Source organism: Rhineura floridana, chromosome 1 (genome assembly GCF_030035675.1).
Source record: "Rhineura floridana isolate rRhiFlo1 chromosome 1, rRhiFlo1.hap2, whole genome shotgun sequence".
Taxonomy (NCBI): Eukaryota; Metazoa; Chordata; class Lepidosauria; order Squamata; family Rhineuridae; genus Rhineura; species Rhineura floridana.
The window spans coordinates 41443511-41462031 of NC_084480.1; the positions used below are offsets into that span (position 1 = coordinate 41443511).

Genomic DNA, 18521 nt, shown 5'->3' on the forward strand with positions numbered 1-18521 from the left:
GTTTTACCACTACACCACTTTCATAAATACTCCAAATGAGCCTGATACACAAAGCTCACAAACACACATCACATAACACTTGTGGAAGACAGCAACTGGTGAGTTCTCTGAGAGAATACATCAGTATGGAGCTAAGAAATATTTGCAGCAAATGTATAATCCTCAGGGAAGACACGCAGACTGTGAGCTACAACACTGGAAACAAATATGTAAACTGATCCTACGAAAAGCCTCTCCTCAGAGTGTTTTGGTAGGGCAATACCTTCAAACGTAGATGACAAATAAATAAAGGGACAGCAGTTGAGACTTGTTTGAGCAAGACCTTACTTCTCAGATTATTTATTTCATTTCTACCAAAGAGCCAAGAGCATGCGATGCACATTTATCCACACAACCACCCTGTGATGTGGGTGAAGCTGATGATGACTGGTCCAGGATCACCTAGCAGAATTTATGGCTGGGTGGGGAATTTGAACCAAAGTCGTTTTAGTCATAGTCCAACCACTCAAAGCACAATACCTTAGTGGCTCCCGGGGCCTATTTTTAGTGCCACCACATACCTATACAATGCAGTAAGCAATAAAAAAGGAGTACTGTGAGAATGTACCCAACACACTCCAAAATAACCACAAGCTGAGCACAATGGGGAGGAGAGCCTGGCTGGGAGTCCAGAGTCTGTGAGTTCAAATCCGTTCGTGTCTCCTGGGTGTCAAGGGCCAGCTAAAGATCACCCCCACAGAGAGTGGCTCAGGGGTTACATGCCCTGCCACCTGTGCAGCCGTGGGCAAGCTGCATAGTCCCAAGAAGCCCAGTTGCCCTCCACCTAGCAGTTGCGGACAAGGAAGGGTCTGGCTAGTGCAGCTGTGGCAAGCTGAGCAGGCCCTGGCCAGCCGGGGAGGACTAGCCTCAGAGAGAGGCAATGGTAAATCCCCTCTGGATACCGCTTACCATGAAAACCTTATTCACAGGGTCGCCTTGAAGGCAGTCCATTTCCATTTCGTAGGGCTAGTAGGAAAAAGAACTTACTCCCACGAAGGGGGTGGTGGTAAGATTAGATTTAACAGATAAACACCTAAATGGGAAAAGGCTCAAGGTCAAGTCATCCAATCCCCATACTCTGGCTTTTTTTCAAAAAGAAAATAAGCAACGCACAGCAAGCAGCAGCCTACGGTTTAGTTGGATACATCTCGCCGCCACCGCCCCTCCCAGTCTGTTCTACTACAGCCACCGTCCCCGGGAAGGAGCGGTGGTGAAGGAAAGGGGGTGCGGGTACTCCCACTTCCAGTCCTCTACTTTGCTCAAGACTGAGCGTTTTTCGCTGCCGCTTGTCGCTAGTCTCTTCCCGTTTGCTGCTGCTGCAACAGCCGCGCCTGTAACAATCCCCAGGACTCGGCAAACCGGAGCCAGGTAACCAGGCCTCTAACATCCTCCTTCTGCCCCTCAGCAGCAACCGCGCGCCAGAAGTCAGGTAGAAGCAAGAAAAGGAAGGGAGGGAGGGAGTTTTTGACAGCCACCGCCGGCCGGTCGCCTTTTGGCTAAGACGGAGGCCGCCACCGCTGGCCGGTCCGTCGCGTTGTGGCTGAGGCGGTGGCGGCCTAGTCGCTGTGGCGGAGGAGACGAGCAGGCGCCTCCTCCAGCCTCAACGGGAGGAGAGAGGGAGCGTGTGAGAAACGAACGGGGTATCATACGGATGCCGCCGCTCCCTTGTATAGAATAAGCGGCGTGGCAGTGGCAGTGGCGGAGGAAGAAGCAGGATGTGAAGTGGCCTCGTCTGAGGGGGTAGAACAGGGATGTTCCTGCGGAATGATAGTACTCTTTCACCCATCCCATTTAACAGCGGTGGAGGCAGCAGGAATAGGATATGACACATGGGGCAGGCAAAGTGCATTTTGGGATGGGTGGGGAAGCCTTGCCCCACATGGTTCCTAAAGAGAAATCTTATCTACGCTGCCATCGTAAACGTATTTTCTCTGAAACGCCTTGTTTTCTTGTAGTTAACGTTCAAGCAAGCATATTTAGAACCGCAGCTTTATTTTCTGGATTACTTTTCAATTTTAAATTGTGAGTGAAAACTGCCTTTTCGTTAAGGTTCAGCGGGGGAGAAAGCTCGCTATTTCTCTGAGGGGGCACTTGGCCTTCACCATCCCTCTGGCACCAATGCTATTAAATTCTGTGTGGACTTGTGCTGGGGAATTTTTGCAGCCCAGTCCTAAAAGTCTACTAGGGATGCAACCCAGTATACACTTACCTGGGAGTAAGCCCCATTGAACCAAATGAAGCTTACTTCTGCATAGACATGTACTGGATTGTAGTTAAAAGCTGTAATCTCATACCCACATTCATGGAAGAAAAATTACTGAAATCAGTGGGACTTGCTTTTGAGTAGACATGCATATTACTGCCTACATGTTGTGTTGAGATTTATGGCCTGCACAACATTGATATGTTCATGGTACTAGCAAAATTACCCTTGCACAAGAATTCAGTATAAAAATCATAAATGTTTAGAATTCAAAGCGTGTTTATTGACACTTAATTGCCAGATTTATTCTTAATGGAAACTCCAATGTCTGCTACATAAGGAAGCAGTCAGGCAAACTTCCAGATAGCCTAGTGTTCTGTAAGCATTAACTTTTTTTTCATAAATCCTAACACGTAACAGCCAAACTTACACTCTTGAAGCAGGACTGCAAGGCATAAGCAACTTGACTAAATACTTTCACATCTGGCAAGCCTTTCCTATATTTCTCTTAAAGGAACAATTCACCACATCTCTCTTTCATAAGAACCTATGTTTAACTACCTAAAAATATAAACTGGATAGCAAGAAGAAAATCCAGATCAATTAATGTAATGAGGTCAGAGATCACCACTATTTGGCCCACTGTTGAGGACAGTCTTAATCATACTGGCAAAGTAACAGGTCTGCCTTGAGATGCCAGGCCCAAACACAACAGTTCCCAACAATCTTCTCAATAACAGAGTAGACATGCCAGGCCAGTACATTAATCCCTTTGCCCTAGTTTTGGTTAATGAATACTGTGATGAGCATCATGAAGTTGAAAGAGCATGGTCTGTCTTTGAGATAAAGAAATAACCATTTTGTCTCCCAAGTAACAAACACTATCATTCTTGTGTAAAGAATCCTTTTACAGGTTGGAAGGGTTTCACAACAGCAGAAACATATTTCAAGTATTATGGCCATCCACACTTTGTAAGTACTGTCACCACCTGAAGTTGGGAATCTTCAGGTAGCTTCCCATGTGGTCACTGCTCTCTCTGGATCCATGATCATAGAATAGTAGAGTTGGAAGGGACCTATAAGGCCATCAAATCCAACTGCCTGCTCAATGCAGCAATCCAAATTGAAGCCTACCCGACATATGGCTGTCCAGCTGCCTCTTGAACACCTCCAGAGTTAGAGAGCCCACCACGTCCCTAGGTAATTGATTCCATTGTCTACCGCTCTAACAATTGGGAAGTTTTTTCTTGATGTTCAGACAAAATCTGGTTTCCTGCAACTTGAGCCCATTATTCTGTGTCCTGCATTCTGGGACAATTGAGAAGAGATCCTGGCCCTCCTCTGTGTAGCAACCTTTCAAAAACTTGAAGAGTGCTATCATATCTCCTCTCAATCTTCTCTCAAGTCTTGTTCATGTATTACTCTCTCTCTTTCACAAGAATCCATGTTACTTGCAGGAGGGAATGAAATAGCTTGACACATCGTGCCACCAAGATGACATCCCAGCTTACCTGGGATGTACACTACATTAAATTGGTATCTTTGATGGTATAAGAACATGCACTCTAAGCAGACAAGGGTACCACCAACTGGCTTTTTAAAAATGGCTTTAAGGGTTTGTTATCGCCCTGGGCACCTACTGGGAGAAAGGGCGGGATATAAATCTAATAAATAAATAATTGGTCTAAACTAAAACAACTTCACCAAACACATACAGATGGAATTTTCTTACTGCAAATAAGCAATTCTTTGTGTATAATTCTGCTCTGACAAACTAAGTGCTCTAGAAACACAGGACACTGGTCTATTTTCCTGAACTAAACCTGTTCCAAAGCCATCCTTTGACACCTCAGCTTGCAAAGCAACTGGTTTGGTGTTACCAAAATATTGACTTACCCGTGACTGACACTTTTTTTCTTTTTTCTTTCTACTGTTTCAAAAGCTTTTTGATGTTCTGGTTGAAACAGCACATCCTTCCCCACAAATTTTTCAAATTTAAGAGCATAGAGCCTGCTAGATCAGGCCAGTGGCTCATCTAGTCCAACATTCTGTTCTTCCAGTGGCCAACCAGATGCCTATGGGAAGTCCACAAGCAGGACCTGAGTCCTGAGACTGAGAGCACTCTCCCCTCCTGTGGTTTCTAGCAACTGGTTTTCAGAAACGTACTGCTTCCTACCATGGAGGCAAAGCATAGCCACCATGGCTAGTAGCCACTGATAGCCTTCCAGGCCTCTCTGGCCCTTGGCTCTACCCAGGTCACATCCCTCAACAGCCATGTTTTGCATCCTCATTAAGAGTTTTGGCCTAGCTGGAATATACCTGGGGACTCCAATAATGCTTCTTACTTGCCTGGATGGAGGATAGAGGATGGTGGTGGTGGTGTGAGTGTATGGAGAAACTAGCCTAATGTACAAAGGAAAAATTCAAATTTGTTGCTCTGCCAGCTTTTGCCTGCAGCGCTACCCACCACTAACATATAGCCCCTGGGAGGTTTCCCAGAAAGAAATGTGGCCCTTGAGCTAAAAAGGTTGTGCACCCCTGCTTTACATACTCTGGCACATTTATTGTAAATCTTCTCAAATGCTGGGCAGTTCTGAGGCTTATGTACTGCACCACAGCAGGGGTTTTTGTTCCCCCTCATTTGGGCATAACTATATTTAGATGTGACTGCTCAGATCAACAGCCTGTAAAGGAATCCACCCCCCCAATCCTTATCAGTTACATGTACTGCATGCAGCTCCTTGCCAGATATTAAAGAAGTTGCCATGTTCTCAACTCTGGTTACTTCAACTACACAGTATATTTCAGCTGCTTTGCAAGGGTCTCTCAGGAACATTTCCTTTAGCCCTCCCTCATACTGAACACAGTCTTGGCCTTCAGCATATCATTGACAGCAGGGCCAAATTCACGATTGTCAGCATGAAGTTGGAGTTCAGCATTAAACTGTTCAATTGTGTCTTAGTGAGTCTGCATATGATTCCAAAAGGAGTATGGCTCAAACACCGCATTCTTGTGAGCAATGCAATACATCCTAAATTGTGTTATGATTCCTGTAATATATGTTTTTATATTAAGCATCAGGAAAAACAGGTATTATACATTGCTAAAGCTTCCTCTACAACACAGTGCAACAAAATGGCTACTTTCCATTTCTTTGAGGCATTATCAAGTCCAGTCACAGTGAGACATAGTTGAAAAGCTTGCTCCCAACATTTCTAATTCTCAGCCAAATTTCCTTGTAGAATAAATGGAGGTAGAGACCAGAAAGAATCCATGTTCATGAATGCTGGATTGTTGAAGCTGTGCAAAAGCACAGTAATCGGCTCTCAACTACAAAGAACGCACTGGCTTTTCCAGTTCGACAAACATAAAGACATCCAAATAGTCTGTAAGCAGGGCTGGTATCCGGCTAATGTGCCCCCTCAGCGCAAGGATTTTTGCTTCTGCAGTGGGACTTTGCCCACCTTTCCCTGCATGTGTCCTGCACCCTCCCCAAATCTGCTTCGGAAGATTGGAGGAACCCTTAGAACAGACTTAGGGGGTGTGCTGGAGAAGGGGGAAGTCCTGTTGCACAAGTGGAAATCCTTGCGTTCACAGGACCATGACTTAGACATTGGATACAACCAACTATCATTTCTTCTTGAACAAATACATAAGAGCTTAGCACACTCTCCTGAAGCAGGACTGCAAGGCGTAACTTGCAAGGCGTAACTTGACTGATTACAAAGTTCCACCTGTGCTGGCAAGCATTTCATATATTTCTCTTAAATGAACAGTACACCACAAATTCAGAGCCAAACTGTCATGACCCCTATATACAGCAGTGACCTGTATCCAGAGTCAGAGGCTGCAAGGGCACTAGATGAGGAGTTGGGTCAGGGCTCAGAACTGACTATTGCACTGAGGTTGGTAGATAGGAACTCACAGAGGAATCTCCCGGACCTCCTGGTGCCAAATAAAAACAAAACAGATTAAATGTGCACACACATTTAACATATCTATTTTTGCCTTTTCAAAGTTATATTTGGTCAGTCCGTTGACTACTGTAAAGTTAAGCCTCTTTTAGTGGTAGCTGAATTCCAAAATGTGTTTATAATTACAGTCCTTGTGGATCGTATGCCTCGATGTGGTTGGGAGAGGAGGATAATTTGTATGTGAGTGTATGGGTAACATTGTTTGCCAGATATTAATTGCAGGCCATTGTGAAATAATGATATTTCATTATTTACAACTTTATTGAATAATAATATTTCATTATTTAAATTTTAATTGAAAAGTAATATTATATTACAACATTTTATTTTTGTCTGTGATAATTTATGAATTTGACAATGGGAATTATAGATGTAATTAGTTATAGTTTAGCTTTTGTTCATTTGATTTGTGTTTTAAGAGGACGTCCCTACTCTAACAATATACTTCTCAGTACAGAAATGAGACATTGAATGTTTTCAGCTATGATGCCCAGAACACCTTTGATTCTGACATGCCCTAGTTCACATGTGAACATTATAAATGCAGAACAGAAAGAGAGGGGTCCCGTTTTAATTCAGTGTATATTCTAATCAATGGAAGCTTTTTACATTTGTATAATGGAAAAAACTTACATCCAGGGAAGAACAACATATAGCTATTATTTAGCATATTACTATTTTGTAGTGCCATCAAAGTGGATGACACTTTACAGAGTAATATAACTTAAAAAAAACAGGTCCCTGTTCCAATGAGTGCTGTGTTCTCTGTGTGCAGCAACCTAATACATACTGATCAAGACCATTCCATGTAGCAGTGGTGACTTTCCGCCAAACCAATACCCAAAATTAATCCCAGCTGAGGAACTATATTTCCTTGGAAATTCTGCCAAGTCACTTCATATCATCTTACATCAAGAACTGGTGTTACCTGCTTTGTTTAATTTTATTCTATGCATTGAGTTGACCTATTTAAATATTTGAAGGGCATTAATGTGTTTCAAATTATGCACTTGGAACCTTCAACTGAACATGGTGGTGGTATTGTGGTTTCAGATACTCATATGGTTTTCAGACATTATATAAAAGTTACAGAAAGACAGTCAATCAGCGGAGGCTGTTTCACCGGGCTACTGAGGTACAGCCCTTCCAATAAGAATGTCAAGCAATTTTTAACCCACCCCGCTCAAAGCCACACACTCTTTCCTATTCCACATACGTTTTCTACTTCTTTGAACTTATAGAGACTCCTGGACACACTTTTGTCAATTTCCGGTTCTCTGGCCAATCAGCTCTCTGTGCTACTCAGACAATCCTAATCAAAAATATAGTGTTGCGCACCACCCCAATCTCCGAGTGGTGCAAGACTTCCAGCGGAGCATGGTCAGCAATGTTTCCTTGAAAGCCATATCTCCTCATAGCTTTTAGCATGTTCTGCTAACTAGAGAAGCAACAGGGGGCGTTTTCTACTTTAAGGAGTTTTTCTTGTTTTGTTTAGTATTTGTTTTGTGACATTGTGCTCATGAGAGAGGGAGAGGGGGAGAGAGCAAACAAGCAACAGTAGACACATTATTAGTGTCTTTCTATAATATCTATTTTTTACTTAATCATTTTGCATTTATTTTTGTGAATTGGGGAGTTGGGAGGAGAAATGGTAGATGGCTTGTGTATGTGTTGCAACAAACTCTGTATTAACCATTTCCCAGCATTTGCTCATTAAGAGCTGCAGCAGCGGCTTGGTAGAACAGAACAGAGCAGGTTGATTTGAGCCATGTTTAATTCCAGAAAGTGTAGATCTGTTTCCAGCAAGCTGTTCCCCAGCTCAACATCAAATATCTTGAATGCAGAATGGAGGAAATGCTGCTGCTATTGTTTCTTGCTTAATTTTTTGCGAGTCTGTCAGTGAATTGCTAAAATGAAATGTTTGGTCTCAATACCTGTCTGAATATCGCACTGAATGATTCCATCTCCTTCCCATGCCTAGAATATATTCTCCCCAATCTCAGACATACGGGGCTGATTATGATTACTCTGGTGTGATGTACTCTGCACATAAGCAGAGATTATTACCTCACATTTTCAGGATTGAGCCATGGATTGAAAATATGGTCTGATGTGTCTTGGCTCAAATGTAACAATCATTTTTTTTCTGTCTATTGTTTGGAATAATTGGTTTTAATTTAGAGGGGGAAAGGTCAGGCTGTTCTAGGTGGGAAAACAACAAACACAAAAGACTTGCCTGGAAGGCGCAGCCCCTTGATTAGATTAAAAGCAGCCAAAAGCTTAAATAGCCCCGCCCCTCGCTCAGGAAGGAAGGAAGCCTGAGAGAATACTAAAGAGTTAAGCCCCAGCTGATAGCCATCAGCCTCAAGTAACACATCATTGGCTGGCAGCAGTAGCTGGGAGGAACCAGCCACACATATAAAGTCAGAGCACCCTAGCGAGGGAGCCTGCTCCATGAGCTAGAGGGAGCCTCAGCTGACGAGGAGTCAAGGCCCCAGCTGACAAAGCGTCAAGGCGAGTTAAGCAGCAGAGCGAGTTCGGCAGCAGGGCGAGGAGGCCAGGGCCCCCCACTCTGCCCGTCTGTTCCCTAACCTAAACTAAACCGCAGTCTCCAACCCATTGACGTAATAAACCTTAAACAAAACTATGCAGGTAAGAAGCCAGCAGCGGTGTGGGGGCTTTCCAGTGTTTTGCACCGCCTGCAGCATGTACGACTATCTGCCTGTTGGACAGAAGTCGTGGGTGTGCTCTCGGTGCAATGAGCTCCTGGCTCTCCGGGAACGACTTCATTTCCTTGAGGCCAAGGTGGCGGACCTGGAAAAGCTGAGAGAGGCAGAGAGGTGTGTGGAGGAGGCCTTCAGGGACGTTATAGCTGTGTCCCACTCCAACGATGATAGCTCTCCTGCTATCATGGACAACGATGGTCTCGGGGAAGGAGAGCATCCAGCTGAGGAAGAGGGAAACGATCCCTTAGAAGGGACCCATTCCTTGGGGGATGAGCACCTATCCTCTCGTGCCGAGGATATATCTCCAGGGGGTGGAGGGATCCTTGTAGTGGGTGATTCGATCATTAGGAACATAGACAGTGGGGTGTGTGATGGGCGTGTAGACCACAAGGTGTTTTGCCTGCCTGGTGCGAAGGTTGCGGATATCGCCCGTCGTTTAGATAGTTTGGTAGACAGTGCTGGGAAGGAGTCAGTGGTCGTGGTGCACGTTGGCACCAACGACATGGGGAAATGCAGCCGTGAGGTCCTGGAAGCAAAATTTAGGTTGCTAGGTAGGATGCTGAAAGCCAGGACCTCCAAGGTGGCTTTCTCTGAAATGCTACCGGTTCCACGCGCAGGACCAGCCAGACAGGCCCAGCTTCGCAGTCTCAATGCGTGGATGAGACGATGGTGTCGGGTGGAAGGGTTCGGATTTGTTAGGCACTGGGGAACATTTTGGGACAAGCCGGGCCTGTACAAAAGGGACGGGCTCCACTTGAACCAGAATGGAACCAGACTGCTGGCACTTAAAATTAAAAAGGTGGCAGAGCAGCTTTTAAACTGACTGAGGGGGGAAACCCGACAGGAGCTGAGAAAGGTCCGGTTCGGAATAAACCTCCCCCCTGGGATAAAAACCAAAGAAATGATGAAATTTTAAAAGGGGTAGGCCTAGAAGTAGGCATTGTGAGAGCAGGGGCACAGGATATAAATTCAGAAGAGCAAAATTACCACAGGCCTAACCACAAGTGCCAAAGACACTTGAAGAGAGACACTGCTTACAAGTGCCTGTACGCTAATGCTAGGAGCCTCCGAACCAAGATGGGAGAACTGGAGTGCTTGGTCTTAGAGAAAAGCATTGATATAGTGAGCATAACGGAGACCTGGTGGAATGGAGAAAACCAGTGGGATACAGTTATCCCTGGATATAAACTATATCGGAAGGACAGGGAAGGACGTATTGGTGGCGGAGTCGCTCTATACATGAAAGAAGGCTTTGAATCCAGCAAGCTCGAAACCCCAAAAGAGGCAGACTCCTCCACAGAATCGTTGTGGGTGGTGATACCGTGCCCCAGGAGGGACTTAATACTGGGAACGATCTATCGTCCCCCTGATCAAAATGCTCAGGGAGACCTTGAGATGAGATATGAAATTGAGGAAGCATCCAAACTAGGAAATGTGGTAGTAATGGGTGACTTCAACTACCCGGACATAGACTGGCTGCATATGTGTTCCAGTCATGACAAAGAAGCAAAGTTTCTAGATATTCTAAATGACTATTCCCTAGATCAGTTGGTCATGGAACCGACCAGAGGGACGGCAACCCTGGACTTAATCCTCAGTGGGGACCGGGACCTGGTGCGAGATGTAAGTGTTGTTGAACCGATTGGGAGCAGTGACCACAGTGCTATTAAATTAAACATACATGTAACTGGCCAATTGCCAAGAAAATCCAACACGGTCACATTTGACTTCAAAAGAGGAAACTTCACAAAAATGATGGGATTGGTAAAAAGAAAGCTGAAAAACAAAGTCCAGAGGGTCACATCACTCGAAAATGCTTGGAAGTTGTTTAAAAACACTATATTAGAAGCTCAACTGGAGTGCATACCGCAGATCAGAAAAGGTACCGCCAGGGCCAAGAAGATGCCAGCATGGTTAATGAGCAAAGTCAAGGAAGCTCTTAGAGGCAAAAAGCCTTCCTTCAGAAAATGGAAGTCTTGTCCAAATGAAGAAAATAAAAAAGAACACAAACTGTGGCAAAAGAAATGCAAGAAGACAATAAGGGATGCTAAAAAAGAATTTGAGGAGCACATTGCTAAGAACATAAAAACCAACAACAAAAAATTCTATAAATACATTCAAAGCAGGAGACCATCTAGGGAGACAATTGGACCCTTGGATGATAAGGGAGTCAAAGGTGTACTAAAGAACGATAAGGAGATTGCAGAGAAGCTAAATGAATTCTTTGCATCTGTCTTCACAGTGGAAGATATAGGGCAGATCCCTGAACCTGAACTAACATTTGCAGGAAGGGATTCTGAGGAACTAAGACAAATAGTGGTAACGAGAGAGGAAGTTCTAAGCTTAATGGATAATATAAAAACTGACAAATCACCGGGCCCGGATGGCATCCACCCGAGAGTTCTCAAAGAACTCAAAGGTGAAATTGCTGATCTGCTAACTAAAATATGTAACTTGTCCCTCGGGTCCTCCTCCGTGCCTGAGGACTGGAAAGTGGCAAATGTAACGCCAATCTTCAAAAAGGGATCCAGGGGGGATCCTGGAAATTACAGGCCAGTTAGCTTAACTTCTGTCCCTGGAAAACTGGTAGAAAGTATTATTAAAGCTAGATTAACTAAGCACATAGAAGAACAAGCCTTGCTGAAGCAGAGCCAGCATGGCTTCTGCAAGGGAAAGTCCTGTCTCAGTAACCTATTAGAATTCTTTGAGAGGGTCAACAAGCATATAGATAGAGGTGATTCAGTGGACATAGTGTACTTAGACTTTCAAAAAGCGTTTGACAAGGTACCTCACCAAAGGCTTGTGAGGAAGCTTAGCAGTCATGGAATAAGAGGAGAGGTCCTCTTGTGGATAAGGAATTGGTTAAGAAGCAGAAAGCAGAGAGTAGGAATAAACGGACAGTTCTCCCAATGGAGGGCTGTAGAAAGTGGAGTCCCTCAAGGATCGGTATTGGGACCTGTACTTTTCAACTTGTTCATTAATGACCTAGAATTAGGAGTGAGCAGTGAAGTGGCCAAGTTTGCTGACGACACTAAATTGTTCAGGGTTGTTAAAACAAAAAGGGATTGCGAAGAGCTCCAAAAAGACCTCTCCAAACTGAGTGAATGGGCGGAAAAATGGCAAATGCAATTCAATATAAACAAGTGTAAAATTATGCATATTGGAGCAAAAAATCTGAATTTCACATATACGCTCATGGGGTCTGAACTGGCGGTGACCGACCAGGAGAGAGACCTCGGGGTTGTGGTGGACAGCACGATGAAAATGTCGACCCAGTGTGCGGCAGCTGTGAAAAAGGCAAATTCCATGCTAGCAATAATTAGGAAAGGTATTGAAAATAAAACAGCCGATATCATCATGCCGTTGTATAAATCTATGGTGCGACCGCATTTGGAATACTGTGTACAGTTCTGGTCGCCTCATCTCAGAAAGGATATTATAGAGTTGGAAAAGGTTCAGAAGAGGGCAACCAGAATGATCAAGGGGATGGAGCGACTCCCTTACGAGGAAAGGTTGCAGCATTTGGGGCTTTTTAGTTTAGAGAAAAGGCAGGTCAGAGGAGACATGATAGAAGTGTATAAAATTATGCATGGCATTGAGAAAGTGAATAGAGAAAAGTTCTTCTCCCTCTCTCATAATACTAGAACTCGTGGACATTCAAAGAAGCTGAATGTTGGAAGATTCAGGACAGACAAAAGGAAGTACTTCTTTACTCAGCGCATAGTTAAACTATGGAATTTGCTCCCACAAGATGCAGTAATGGCCACCAGCTTGGATGGCTTTAAAAGAAGATTAGACAAATTCATGGAGGACAGGGCTATCAATGGCTACTAGCCATGATGGCTGTGCTGTGCCACCCTAGTCAGAGGCAGCATGCTTCTGAAAACCAGTTGCCGGAAGCCTCAGGAGGGGAGAGTGTTCTTGCACTCGGGTCCTGCTTGCGCGCTTTCCCAAGGCACCTGGTTGGCCACTGTGAGAACAGGATGCTGGACTAGATGGGCCACTGGCCTGATCCAGCAGGCTCTTCTTATGTTCTTATGTTTAATGTAGAGGGGGAAAGATAATGAAAACTGCAACTTTTTTACATTTTTTTGTGTTTAGTTTTTTGGTAATGGGTATGAAGGTGTAATCAGTACATGAATTCAACCATTTATGATATATGGCATAGATTAATTTCTAAATAAGAAGTATGGAGTCATTTTCTTGTCTGAACCCTTTTGGATACTCTTACATGGAAACTCTTCCCCTGTCCATTGATGTGCAGATAATAACTGATGTTTTTAGTTAGGAGACAATGACACTGTACATTCTGTGTAAGTCCTATTGTAATGAAAACAGCAAGGTTAAAAATTGCAGCCCTACGGAGTCAAAATGCTTTCAGCTGCCACTGTAAAATATGATGAAAATGCACATACACCTCTCTTTCTGTAATGTTCACAACAAAGATTTGCCCATTCAGTGTACCTGACAGCTGCTGGCCACCAGACACCTCCAGATGCTTGTAAGAAGTTTCCTGCCTATCTGCTCAGCAGATGTAGGGAATTAAGGGTGCTATATGAGAGATGTGGAGCACATGCCTTGGAAACAATGGCCATGATGTCACATGCCTGACATGGCCGTGGCCTGGTTAAGGAGTTTTCTATAGACTGATGGGGCAGCTGCATGCATGTGTGAACAAAGCCATCAGGTTAGCTGAATTATTACCTGGGGTTATTTTGTCTGCAGTTATAGTTTGGGTAGAGGCCAGAGAGTCTACGGGTATATGAAAACTGTCTTTTCTTCATCACTGAGCAGGAATCCTTCCAAAACTCTCATCTGGATTTTGGCATTATTTTATTTATTTATTTATTTATTTATTGTATTTGTATACTGCCCCATAGTCAAAGCTCTCTGGGCGGTTTACAGTAACTAAAAACATTAAAAACAAATATACAAGTTTAAAACACATCTTTTAAAAACAATTTAAAACACATTTTAAAAAATTAAAACAATTTTTAAAAAATTACAGATTATCTTGTTTCTGAAGTGGAATTGAAGCATTAACAATCCTTTGTTTTTTCCATTATTATCTCTGAATTTTGTGCAGAGTTTCTATGTTGTATATATGATTCCATCAGTATTATTTTTGTGCAGTGTTTTTCCAAGCCTCAGGAACTCATAAGTGCATTAGTAAAACACTGTAGAAAAAGAATCTTAATGGAGTACTTATGATTGCACCAAGATGCTTTTTGCAGTGTTTTATCTATGTGATCATATGCATTGATAATATAGATAGGGAAAATATGCAAATAGACTGAAGGAACTGAAAGTGGCAGCAAACTGCCCATGTTTCAGTTTCAGAATTTATTGTGCAAAATCTCCAATTAAAGCTGGAATTCAGGAGAAATGAAGGGGAAAGCAACCCAAAGAACAATAAAGGAATGGAATAGAGCAACAATTCTTAAATTTGTTTGTTTGCAGATCAATTGAAAATTGCTGGGGGCCTCAGCAGACCATTAATAAACTTTTTTCTGTTTTTTGTTTTACAAATCAAGGCATATATATAACTCATGAAACTATTACAGGTACATGGCTGACAAACTGATTAATAAAACAATACATTGAATAGCTGAATTGTGTCTCATAAAAACTATGTGTACAGTAGGGTTGTCAAGTCTCTGGTTTTCACCTGGAGACGCCGGTTTTTGGGTCCGGGTCTCCAGGTGAGTCACCCCAATCTCCAGACTCTTAGCTTTCATTTTTTTAAAAAAAGTAAGTTTCTAGGTCATCTGGTTCAAGAGATATACAGCAAAATGTCAGCCCTCCCCCACAACTTCTGTTAGAAGTCGTGTGCTCTAATTCCTGCCCTTTCAGGTTTTTAGCCAATAAGTGAAGTCAGGATTGTGATTGACAAGAGATTTGCTGACCTCCAAGCAATAGCTAGAACCCATTGCAAATCCTGAAAACAGTTTCCGTTTCCTGTTTATCTTCACATCAGAAGCTGAGTGAGCGTATAACTTTCAGGAGCAGCAATTTTGCCTTTGTACAATAATATACCAGGAAATCTAGAACTGAAGATTGCAGCAGGATCTTGGTAGACTTACACAGTAAACAATTTCAATTATTATGATTATAATAAAAGTATATGTAGTTTTTAATTACTTGCAAAAATAGCATATTATACATTTTACCTTTTAAATAATTTTTGAACTGAAATTTGAAAAAAGTGTACATGCTGCAGCTCATGATGCCATTACAATATGTTATGCTTTTCTAATTATAAGGAGTCAAACAAGTTTAAATTTTACTGGGCTGTTGAAGGTGGCAGTTTATTTGTCTAATTCATAGCCTGTTTTGAAAACCTTCCTAATATGAAGCTTTAATCCTATACCCACTTTTCTGGGAGAAAAGCTGCAATGCTAATCCCACATACCTGGGAGTAAACCCATTGAATTCAGTAGGATTTACTTTTGAGTACATGGTTAGGATTGTGCTGTAAATTAATGGGACTTTTGAGTGCACATAAGAAAGGATTATGTTGTAAATCTCTCTCTCCCTCTCCAATCCTTTTTTTTTAAAGCAACTAGGCAGGACTTACTTAGAATTATTATTAGAATTAGAATTTATTACCCACCCTTCACCCAAAGGTCAATGCTTTTATTTGGTAAGAGACTAATACTGATTTTCTTTTTTTTTCTTTTTTTAAATTTAAACTGGTTTGACAATAAACTATTATATAGGGTGCATGTATTTTTACATCTCCAGTGTGTGTGTATATGGAACCTTTCCAACAACCCTGTGAGGTAGGGCTGGAAACCAAGGCAGCTCACAACAAGAAATAAATCCATTTAAAATCCAGTAACCATAAAACAAGTATAAAACAGTTTCAAAACAGCTTAACGTGGCATGATTCTGAATTTTGGGTTGGTTGAGTGAAATTTCTTATCACTACGTCATCCTGTGCACGCTCCCCTGTTTGAGTAAGCCCCATTGAATACATTGGGGCTTGCTTCTGAGTAAACATACCTAGAATTGCACTATAAATATTTGTACAGGTTGTGTAAATAATAAATATATTTGACATGCATGCCTATATAAATATTTCTTCATACTTTGTCTCAATGTGTTTCTGATTTCACACTATGGTTGTACATTACTTCTTCTACATTTTAAGCATGCCCTTCTTGCTTGCTATTCTTTTCACCCTGAGGGGCAGATTAGGCTGAGAGATGATGAGTAGCCCATGGTCACCAAGTAAACTTTGTAGCTGATTTCCATTTTAAAAATTAATTAAAATGATTAATATGCAGGCAAAGTTTATGAAGTAATGTAGATCCACATAATACATTTAAAGCACACCCAACTCACATTTAAAGTGCATGACATCCCCCAAGAATCCTGGGAAGTGTAGTGTCCCCCTCACAGTTATTGTTCCCATCACCCTTAAAAAACTATAATTCCCATGATTCTGTGGTGGGATTTATGTGCTTCAAATATATGTTGAATGTACTTTCAGTGCAAGGTGTGGTTCTGCCCTAGGTATTTTGTGCATTCATTAATGAATTGAAAGAAACAATTTTTAAAAATAATTTTTAAACAGGGAGGGCTGTAGCTCAGTAGTAGGGCATATGCTTTGCATGGAAAGGTCCAAACTCCAATCTCTGGAAAAGACTATTGCCTGGAGAGCCAATGCTAGTCTATTTCATCAATACTGAGCCAGACAGTGTCAATACAAAGCAGATTCCTTTGTTCCTAAAAGAGGAAAGAAACCCAAGGGCCACAGTGACTCTGAAATTTATTTATGTATTTTACTTACAACATTTATGTACCACTTTATTGTAAAAAAACCTCAAAGCAGTTTAGAGAAGGAATTAAAACAATACAATTATTGGCAAAAACAGTTAAAAACAGGTATTCAAAAACATTCAAAACAATAAAACCAACAATGAGTTAAAAACACAATAGCTTCTACATGCTTGGATAGGCTTGCCTAAAGAAAAATCATTTTAGCTGAAAAGAATACAATGAAGGTGTATGCCTAATGTCAACCTCCAAGCAACTGTGGCTGATGCTTAATATATTATGTTTAATGACATCACTAGGGCCTGCCCCTGTGACATCACTAGGGCCTCCCCCATGTCATCACTAGGGCTCACCCCTGAAACCTCAGGGTGTGGAAAGTGTACAGGCCGGCTGACAAAATATTTTACTGAAAACTACAGCAGCACAGCACAGCTGACATAATTTGTATGTGGGGTAATAAACAAAATCACTCTTGGCTTTAATATGAAGAAAAACAAAATAACTTGTTTTTTCTTGAGCATTAGCATCATCTTCAACCAGTACTATATGGTACATCTGCATCTGTGTTGGAATTGCTTTGAAAGATGTTTTTAAAACATTTTAAAAAAACGTTTTAAAGATGTTTTGTTTTAATATGTTCTAAAGTTTTGTTTTTAAGATGTCTTAGAGTACTTTTAGTGCTCCTTCTGGGAGGAAGGGTGGGATATAAATTTAATTAATACATAATAAAATCAGGGACTTGTTAGCCTGTTTGATAATCCAGTGGTAGTCAAAATAGCCTGTATCTTCATCATCAGAAAAAATAAATTAAGTGTCCAGTTCAGATATTCTTGAATGTTCTGCAACTGTTCTCTGGACCGCGGTTTGAGAGCCTTTGGAATAGAGGAATTCTGTTCATCCCTATTACTGAGCAACCACAAGCACATCCCAGGTATGACAGTCAGGGCTTCCTGAGCTTAGTATTAATTTAATCTATAAATTAAGCACTGCTTCTGATGCTTTTATTGTGAAATGCCACTTATACTCCAGGAGCTCCCAAAGGCCTTGGAGGGACAGAACATGAAGTACCTGCTCTAAATAGTAACAGAGGTGCCATGTTTGCTAATTGTGCTGGCAAGCAACTATACATTGGCTGGGATTCTTTTTGACTATCCAGTTTAATACTGTGAGCAAAACCTTGACCCAAAGCAACAATCTGAGAGGGAACATGTTGCAGCAAAGCAAAGCAGCAATTGTGCTAAAGCAACATATTCCATCTGTCTGTTTGGAATACATTCCAGCAAGCAGTCCTGCAGAACTGCATGTGTGAATGAAGAACCAAAGCCTCCCGTTACCTTTGTATGCACATAGAGATTTTACACTCCGTTACCTCTTCAGGTATTGGAAACTTGAAAACAGTGATGATGCGGAGAACATAGAGTGTGCTTAAAAGAAACATTCCGTGTTGGGCTGGGAAAAGTTACCCCATTGAGACAACAACACTGGGAAAGCAGTTAAGAACAAAAAGAGTGGACCTCATTGCCTTTTTCAAGCTCCAGGACCATGCTGTAGAGGAGACCTTTACAAGCTGTTCTCCTGCACCAGACAAAATGGCAGTGGCACCTCTGACAGCACCAGCAGCAATACCAACAACGCCTGAGGATGAATTAAGCCTCAGAGAGGAACTTGCATCACAGTTGACATTTTTAAAACAAGAGCTCACAGAAACGAAAAAAATTAATCCTACCTTTAAAGGGGAAAAATAGAGGATATTGGTACTCATCTAGATAATATTACAGAAATGGTTTCTTTTTTTTT

At 42.1% G+C, this 18521-nt stretch overlaps 1 protein-coding gene across 5 annotated transcripts in view; it reads left to right on the forward strand.

Moving 5' to 3' along the window:
- Positions 1-626: 626 nt before the first annotated feature.
- RNF180 (ring finger protein 180) overlaps positions 627-18521 on the forward strand; it is a 135398-nt gene continuing 117503 nt past the window's right edge. For 3 of the 5 annotated variants that reach the window (XR_009761578.1, XM_061619066.1, XM_061619094.1), the window contains exon 1: positions 1077-1407. The gene's annotated coding sequence lies outside the window, so the exon portion shown is untranslated. Of the gene's footprint in view, positions 678-1076; positions 1469-18521 lie in introns of those variants that run through there. The other 2 variants (XM_061619077.1, XM_061619086.1) reach the window with 2 other exon arrangements.